The sequence below is a fragment of the Cupressus sempervirens genome, chromosome 8 (genome assembly GCF_028749045.1).
Source record: "Cupressus sempervirens isolate cs-2001-9-10 chromosome 8, ASM2874904v1, whole genome shotgun sequence".
NCBI classification, from domain to species: Eukaryota; Viridiplantae; Streptophyta; class Pinopsida; order Cupressales; family Cupressaceae; genus Cupressus; species Cupressus sempervirens.
This window is the reverse complement of record NC_143125.1, coordinates 55,025,687-55,035,739: the sequence shown is the minus strand read 5'-3', so window position 1 is coordinate 55,035,739 and position 10,053 is coordinate 55,025,687. Positions and strand designations below refer to the sequence as shown.

Sequence of the window (10,053 nt, the reverse complement as noted above, 5' to 3'; positions counted from 1 at the left end):
AAGAAGCAAAAGTCTGTGGCTCTAAGTTCAGCAGAAGCAAAATACATAGCAGCTAGCATGGCAACATGTGAAGCTATATGGCTTCGGAAGTTGTTAGTAGCCTTGTTTGGTCAGAAGGTTGAGACTACTGTGATACATTGTGACAATCAGAGTTGCATCAAGTTGTCTGAGAATCCAATGTTTCATGATAGGTCTAAACATATAGATATCAGATATCACTTCATCAGAGATTGTGTACAAAGGGGAGTTGTTCAGCTACAGTACATACCTACTGAGGAGCAAGTAGCAGACATTCTGACGAAGGCTTTGGGAAAGGCCAAATTTATATTTTTCAGAGATAAGATGGGTGTCATGCAGAACAAGTTTCTCGCTAAGAGGGAGTGTTAATTATTGTTAGTTGGACAGCTGTTATTTTTGACCCGAAAATAGCAGTTGTATTTATGGGTAGCTTGGACAAATTTTCGTCCTTGTCTATGTATACCAGCATTAGTTATGGGCAGTTTGAACAGTTGTTTGTCCACTTGCCGAGAATTAGTAAATGGTTATTGCAAGGATAATTATTTACTAATTTTAGCGATTCCCTTTTGGACACCTCACAACCAATTCTATTATTGGTTGTCGAGTTGTCTTAATCTCAACCGTTGGTTTGATTTAATCTTGATCGTTGATTTTTCCAACAGGGTAGTATAAAAAGAGGTCATTGGGTCATTTGGATAATAAGTTTTGAAGAAGCATTTTGCAGTGATAGCAAATTGTCTTGCAATGTTAGCAACGGCGCAGTATTAGCGTGGGGATAGCAGTGGGGAATATCAGCGAGAGAAATTAGGAGGTTGTTAGAGTTCTGCTAGTGAGAGGCAAAGAATTTTGTATCTCTTGATTTGTTGAAGTTTAATATAATTCCTCATTTGTAGAATTGGTTTTCCCTTAGGGGTTTTTCTAGGAACAATTTGTCCGAAAATATTGTGTTTATTGTGTTGTTTATTTCTTTCCATATTTTATAAGTGAAGTTGCAGTTGTGTTATTTTTCGATATTAGCTGAGAATTTATTTTTCAGCAATTTAATAATCGTTTATGATAGGAGATTAATAATCAGTGATTGCAATAGTTAGATTTTTCACAAATACCACAAGTAGTTTAATTAGTCTAAAAATTCCTTTTGTATTTATTATTTTAGCTTTTCTACCGCACTTTAGAAAAAGTGTTGAATATTGTAACGCCCCGCCAAGGGACCCAAAAGAATTAACCTAAAGTTTTTACTAAGTTTGCTAAACATTTTTTTTTTTAAAGTAAGAAAGTATAGCATACACATCAAACACATAGTAGCGAAAGCAATAACATGTAACAATCAACAAACATACATAACAGGTTACATTCCTTAAGGATCCCAAGAAGTTGAGTCACATTTAAAATTAATTAATTCTAAGTCTAACAACTACTACATCCACATGAAAGAATAATAAAAAAGTCCAATGTCCATAATATACATTTGTTTCGAATGCCTTTTGGCAAATTAATTCGAAATGCTCAATCATCCACTGTACATGTCACATGGTATGAAAGGCTTCAAAGAATATACATATATAAAAATAAACATACATCATCCTCGAATCCATGATACAAAGTACAATAAAATAAATGAAACTAATAATATACATGATACATCCATACATCCATAATGATATAACATCCATCATAAAATCTAACCATCCATCATAATAATCCATGAAAAGAATGAAAGTAAATGCCAACCAAGAAAGCTCCAGCCACGGTGACCACAGACGGATCTCAATGGTAAGAGTAAAAAGCACTACCACTCGACTGCGTGGAACCTAAATGGCCCACTCCCACCGCACTAAGGAGATAATCTCAAGTCCCAAACAGGATAACAAATCACATTACACAAAGCACAAGTACTCTCTAAGTTTGGGAAATCCTAAAAGTACACTAACTCAAAGGTTCCAACATAGATAGACATCTAGACCCAGAGGCACAACAAAGACACATAGGAAACCTACTATGTAAGCGAAAAAGTGTCATCGCAGAAGTCACGTCGGAAGTTACCCGAGCAATCCCTTAGGAATCCCGGGTCCCTTGTGATCCTACAGCCACTAGTATCCTCTCGTACTGACGAGGCATACTACGGAATGCAAGGTCGTAACCAAGCGTTCTCTCTACCCCATCCTAGTCTATATTAGCACTCAAGGCATGGGAGAGAACATACAGTTATCTTATTAGGTTCATTTAAGTCAGTATTTAGGTGAGATGTTTTCACTTATTAAAACAACTTACAATGGGTTTCTCCAAGTAGCCTCTTAGGGCCTCGACCCCCATTGCAAGCCACTTCCCGACACTACACATAGATAAGCTACCCTAGGCTTATGAATTCACAAATCAAAGAATCATAATAAAATCACCCCAATCCTATACAAGCGACTGAAAACATCATAATTATAATCCACAATCATTACATCAGTTCTCCATGAGCAACTGAATAACATCAAATAATAATCATAATGATCATAACAAATCTCTATCAGCACATGAAGACATCAATGATAAATCACAATATCCAATGGTTCTCCAACGAGTAACCAGAAAGAATCCCAATAATAGAACACAAAACTGCTCGAAGACTCCAAAATGGTCAAGTCAGGTAACTCAAATACATACACCTCAGCTTCACATAAGGAAACTGGAAAGCAATAACAACTAGTAAAAACATCCATATCATAGAGCACTCCATCACATTACCATGGTCGGGTTAAGAAAGATCGAGACCAAATCATCATAACATCACATTCACAACCCCGAGCCTCTGATAACAACCTAAACTGGTCAATACTAGAACAAACTCCAAAACCTCAAAACATAGACAACAAAATAATCTCATAGAAAAATAGAGTCATCACACAGTTGGGTTTGAACGATAATATATTGTTGAGTTAAGGTAAGGTTTATATTCCAGTTTAACATCTATTTCAAGTAACTAAGTTTTCACAACTACTCCTTACGATTAACCCATTTCTATAATAACTTCCATTAAATCAATAATCTAAATCTACAATTTAATCAAATAATATCCATTATTAATTAACTTTAATTAACCTAATTTTAATTAAATTAATCAATAATTACTGTTCTAATTACTTATTTTAATATCTTCATTAATTATTAATTTATTAATATTTATCCAAAAATTATTAATAAATTAATACTTACAAAAACTATATTAAATGCATTAATATTTAATTATTAAATATTAATAAAGATTATTATTAAAACATTATTAAATAAAAACATATTAAAATTTATTAATAAAAATTTTAAATAATAATAAAACCTTTTTATAAATAAATTAATTTAAATATTAATTAAAAATCAAATATATATATAAAAAATCGCATATTTTTAATAAGCCCGCCGGCTTAACAAAAGGGCCATCTACGGCCGCCAGCAGTACTCTGCGAGTAGGGACAGCAGAGCTGCCGACAGGTGGGTACGGGGGGGGTGTGGATATTCTTGCCCCCTCCCATTAATATATATAATTTTATTTTTTAAAATTTTTTTTTAAAAAGTTCGTTATTAAATAAAAACAAAACTTTGCTATACTAAATCATACAATTTCTTTTAAAACGAATTTTATTTATTTTACCCAATTAATAAATATTTAAATTCATTAACAATCTTTCTTTTATATATATATATATATATATTTTATTTAAAATATTGTTTTCATCTTTACTCTGAAGGAGAAAGTATTTTTATTCATTCGAGTTTTCAATCTTAATTCCAAACCCTTCCCAAGTTAAACTCTAATTTTCTTTATTCTAGAAAACGAAGGTTTCTGATAACTCTACTATTCTTCACATATACAAAAATTATCGACAAGCAATTAATAATTCACTATATTGAAAAGTTTAAACTTTCATCATAGAGAATTTGGATTTACAATCCACAAACATGAAGAAGACAAGAAAGAGTAATTGTGTATTTAATCAACAATCAAAGCACAAGACCCTACCTGGTCCTGATGCTAATATGAAATCCCTGAAAAATTGTGAGAGAATTTGCTCCTCTTCAATTACTTTCCTCTGAAAATCTTTCCTAGAATTTTTCTTCTGAAGTTCGCTTCCAAAAGTTGTCTGCCCAAAATTTTGTGTCTCCAAAATTCACGGTTCCCCAAAATATGAACCCAAAAGTTGTGATAAGGAGTTTTCTCCTCAAATCGGGGCACTAATTGTGCGTTCACCCGAGAGGACTCTTTGCTCAACTGAGTTAACTCTAAAATTAACTTGTATTAATCTTTGCTTTATCTTTTTAATGCATATTAAATGAATCATTAAATAACTTTATTTAATTTTTCCACTTGACTTCTATTTTTAATCTTTATTACTTTTAAACCCATGTGCACTTATGAAATTAAAACAACATTATAATTTTCTCTTATTTTATCTTTTTAATTAATTTCTTTTATATTTTCAACTCATGCTCGCATCATGCAATCTTACAACTTTTTAATAATTAATATATTTTCACTTTTAAATTTATTTTAGAAACTTAATTGATAGAATATTTAATTAACTTAAATAACAATAATATTTAGCATTTATTTAAAAATGAACTCTAAATATATTATTATTAAATTAAATAAATATTATCACGTTCTAAATTTATCTTTAAACTCTTATTTCCAAATTTAATTTTTTTATTTAATTAATTTCTCAAGTAATTAAATATAATTAAATATGAAAATGTCATAATAATTTTCTATTAAATTAAATCATTAATTAATCTTTTTAATTAGACTTAATTAATAAAAATACACCAAGGACTCATAAAGCAACATACAAAAACCCATCATAGAAAGACACATACTAAATAAAACAAAGGGTTATAATCACGAATTAACGTCATCTGACGCATTTGGAGGGTACTCAACTCGGATACTTGTCCTAATTATCAATTAGGACAAATGGCTAAAGGATTTAGGATTTGGACTTAAGATTTTATCTCCCCTCTCTTACCATTGAGATAATGCGATGGGGTATGTTGATCCTGGCAATTCAGGGAAGTCGATACCCGGTACCTGCAACCTGCATAAAATCCACGCATGTACAGACACAATATTCTAAGCTAAACAAACAATGGCAGGAAGTGGTGCATCGTGTAGATCCCGACTAGCAAGTGACTACGACTCCCTTCCTTAACCACATCAGAAACACCATACATAAAGAAAACAAACACGCACACCATACAAATGCAGTATGGGGTAAGTATCCATAAAAAAACACATGTGATAATAAACCATCTAACTAATTATCATCGATAATTGAAAATACTGAATAATCATCATACATACATGAAATATAGAGTACCAAGTAATCTCACTATATAATAAACTGAATATAAAACAATATTTGATAATCTGAAAGTAATGTTACTAAACATCAAGTATAAAACTGGCCTAAAAGAGTTTGGCAATTAAAACAAAATGTGAACTAGGGGCACGCACTACAGATATGTCTGACATGATGTTAGTAAAATCAACTCTGTAATAGGGACTTACTCAGCTAGGGTTGAGGATATATTTTCTTTGTTAGCCTAGAATAAATTAAACAGACAAGAGTGAGGCTTAGAAATTAAAGATATTCTACTCTATTCGGTAAGTTGTTGCAAAGATTTATTTTTACCCTCATAGTCTTGGATTCGGATTCATATATTGAGATCCAAATATTTCAATGGTGCTAGTGTTCATTCTTTTAGATTTTCTAAATTCGATTGTTGCGAAGTATTTCGTTGTTCCTTTATGGATGATTTTGACTCCAGTATTGTAAGCAGATTTGAGTGTTGTCTGGACAGCTTATACTTATTTGATTTGACAATATTTTTCTGTTTTCTGGAGAGCTTTTTAGGCATTTTGCCACTGGCAATGGCTCCTCCCTCATTTAAGCTGTGAAGTGGTTTGTGGCCGTGCTTCTAAACTCCTTCCGTTGTTTTGGCAAGTAGACACAAGAATTTTCCGGATTTATTGTTCGATTTCTAAGCATTACCTGATTTTCTTACTTTGGCCAGAGTTATTACTGTCTTCTGGTCTTATATTTTGACAGTTCTCATAAGAATTAATTATTTTGCTTCTTCCGATCTGTAGAGGTTGATTTGGGTTGTTTGTTTTCTTAGCTGAAGTGGAGATTTTCTACCTTTTCTCCTTGGAACTTCTGTCTCCGTGCTCCTTTACCTTACGCAATTGGAAATGCATTTACCTTATGCATGGTAGTTGTTTGTTTTAGCTTCTAGATCTTGCTTTTTTCTTGGTGTTCTGAACATTATATTCTTAGGCTTGTAATCTGGCCTCTAGACCTTTCATTGTTAGATAAAAGTTTTCAATTTTATAAATTGAGAAGAGACACTCAATTACTTGCAACCTTTTTTAAATAATATTTTTATTTGTGCCTTCCAGTGATCCGAGTAAGCTGTGTAATGATGTTGTGTCTGCCGTGGTTAAGGAGAAGCGAAAGAGAAAAATTCCTTTCCAAGTCGCAAAATATGAGGTTGGCCTTGATAAGCTTGCGAAAGATCTCCACAGCTATTGCCAGAGAAATGGGCAGATGAGAGATAAGATAATTGGCATCTATGGAATGGGAGGGTCTGGCAAGATCACTCTCGCCAAATATTTGTTCAATCACAGACATTCAGAATTCAGTGAATCAACTATTCTGTTTGATGTGCGGGAAAGTTATGCCAAAGGTAAGCTGACTTCTCTACAAAGTAAGATTCTCAAAGATCTGTTTCGTCTGGAAGAACAGAAATTTCCTGGTATAGAAGATGGAGTTTCCCTTATCAAGGATAACCTTCAAAGGAGCTGTGAATCAAGATTCCTTATAGTTATAGATGATGTTGATCATCAGATGCAGTTAGATGCCCTGCTCTCCATAGATGCCCTCAACCCCAAGAGTTTGGTGATAGTCACAACCCGTGATGAGAGGCTTCTTATAAAGGCCGGAGTGAGAGTCCGTTATAAGATGCGAGAAATGAATCGAGACCATAGCAGAGAGCTCTTCTGCTGGCATGCGTTTCATACACAATCTTGTAAAAGAGGATTTGATAATTTGGTAAACAGCTTTGTGGAAGTGTGTGGAGGTTTACCACTTGCTCTTCAAGTAATGGGCGGGCATGTTTTTGGCAGTGACAAGGCTTATTGGAAGTTACAATTAGAGGTTGCTAAGACGAGACTAGACAAACACATAAAAGACACACTTAAAATAAGCTATGAAGATCCGGAAAATGATCAAAAACAGATTTTTATGGATATCGCATGCTTTTTCATAGGGGAAGATGTGAGCAGGGCCATAAGTATATGGAAGGCTTCGGGGTGGGGAGCCGAACATGCTATTCAGACCCTCAAAGACAAGTGCCTTGTGGAAGTACAGATCTATTTTGAGATGAACCAACGTTTTTTTTCAGAATGCATGACCATCTCCGTGACTTGGGTAGAGAAATGGCAGATACTGAAATAAGTCATCCTCGTCGGCTCTGGCATCCTGAAGATCTTGTACGTGTTTGCTGAGGCCTTAAATTAATGCTCCTAGTTGGAAATGTTTTTCTTTTTTAAGCTCTTAGAACATTTAAGCGTTAACTTGAATGAATATTTTCTAACTATAAAAAAATTTTGAATTCAGATTGGAATGGGAGAAATCAAGGTATTCCAAGACACCCTCACTGGGCTTGAAGGAAAAAATTTCAGATGTTCTAGCTATCTGTACGACATTCAAAATGATTATTCCGAGTGCGTCCTTGAAAGTGACGATGATAAAGGTTTACGAATGACATGTTTTCTGGGGATTTCAAAGACATCGGCTGATTTACAATGGCTTCAACTTGATTTACTTGACTATGATGGATTTTATCCGTCTATTCCTGAACGGATTCCTCTACAAAACTTGCACACTTTAAGACCTGGGGGAGTATCACCTGCGAGATTGTGTCAAAGGGATGACCAGGTATATGTTTTCTTGTTGATAAGAAATTAAATTTACATAGCATCAGCAATTAGTCCGTTCTTGTATGATTATTGCAATTTAAGTAAAATAGCCATTTGAAAAAAAATGATTGTAAGTTCCAGGTTCTAGTGAAGTTGAAAGAACTATATTGCAGCTTTGAGGGTGAGAATTTTGAGTGCTCGAATCTAGACATGTTTGTGAGCGATGTAAGGAAACTGTTGAGTTCATTTGGAATGTTTAAAAATGTGGAAAATTTGAGTATACGATTTGGACATAAAATTCAAATCTCAGAATGGAATTGCTTGCTAAAGTCTGTAAGAGAACTTGTCAATCTGCAAACTTTAGAGCTGAGATCGTTTTATCTAGAAGGGGAACTTGCTTTAAGAAACAGGGGAGAGACAACTGATGATCGGTTTCACATGAGAAGCCTTGAAGCCATAACTCTGTTTTGTGTTCTGAAAACAAGGAAGGTCTCGATACACGGAAAGCTCTGTCCCACCCTTAAATCTCTTAAGCTTCATAATATGACAGAACTAATTGAAGTGAATTTTACCGAGTCAACCACACTAGAATCTCTGGATATTATAGGTTGTCTAGTGTTGAGAAAAGTATTGGTCAATGATCTGCCAAATCTTGAGATGTTCCACTTAAAGGATTGCTCAGACATAAGAGAGTTGCCAAATTTTGGGCGTCAGTTGTCTCAAGAGGATCTATATTAGCCGGTGTAGGACCCTGCAAGATATATCAGCTATTGAAAAAATGAAGGGATTGAAGAGGATCTGGATTGCTTATTGTCCAGAGCTGAAGAGCATTAAAGCTATCGAAATGTTGAAGGGATTGAAGCGAATCTGGATTCAGGAGTGTCCACAGCTGGAGGATGTAATTTGTCTTAAAGAATTAAAGGAACTGAAGAGAATCTTCATTGGGCAGTGTGACAGGCTGCAGAACATACAAGGCATTGAATTTTTAATATGCCTGGAGAGCTTTATCATTGCTGAATGTCCAAAGCTGCAGAATATAAGGGGTGTTGAAGAATTGAAAGGACTGAAGGAGATGATTATCACAAATAGTCCAATAATAAGCTGCATGGAAAGTTTACTGGTATCAAACACAGATACGTATTATCTCTAATTGGTTGTCTATTGCTTCCTTTTAATTTAGTTGATCTGTAGTGATTTTTTAAAAGCTTTTGGAACAATTGCGTCTGAATAAGGTACTTTTAAATGTTCTGTTTTTAATTTTCCATTTATACCATTGAAAATAATTTAGCGAGAACACTGTGTTTTCAGAGATTGCCGTCAGAGGTTACAATTCTAGTGTGGAGATTGGCCGTGTCAGATTTAATAGCAGATAAAATTGGCGACACATTGTCTAAGGTGGATGCTTTCTGTGAAATGGATTGTCAGAAGCTGAGTGAGACTCAAATAGAGAAGAAGATACATTCGTTTCATCAAGCGCAGCATTTGCTCAGTACATTCATCTTTTGCGCTAAGCTTAGAACAAGAAGCGGAGGTTATCCATTGTTTACTTGCATAGAGACTGACATATTTAGTGGGACCAGAATTAATCTGGAGTTTGATAGGATAAGACCTACATGTCTCTATAGGGGTAATGGGGTCATATGGAAAAGATGACAGTACGATACGGGTGAGTGGAGATTGGATATACACGTGTGGTTAATGAAGAAATGTTCTCAAAATATGAGTCCTGGATGGCATCACATTCGTATGTAGAGAAGGCGTTTTTGATGGGAGTAAAGGAAGGCGAAGAAAGGAGAACTATACACATATTACAAAGCTTATTTTCTCAACTATGCATTGACAAGAGTGAATTTCCTGAAGGTCGGGTTATGAAGCATTGGAAAGAGTTGGAAGATGAATGCATTGATTATGATGAATTGGCTATCTATATTGATGATGACGAAGAACATGATGATGTCGGTAATGATGACAATTATAGTGATTGTGATGATAATGATAATGAAATCAAGTTTAATTAAAAATTCTATCGCTGTAAATAAAATTATGGATATGTGAACAGATTTTTATTTTTGGAA

The 10,053-nt window shown here is 34.2% G+C and overlaps 1 pseudogene; it reads left to right on the top strand.

Annotated features, from left to right (window-relative positions):
• The first annotated feature begins 6,443 nt into the window (after positions 1-6,443).
• Positions 6,444-10,053, top strand: LOC149541578 (disease resistance protein RUN1-like; annotated as a pseudogene).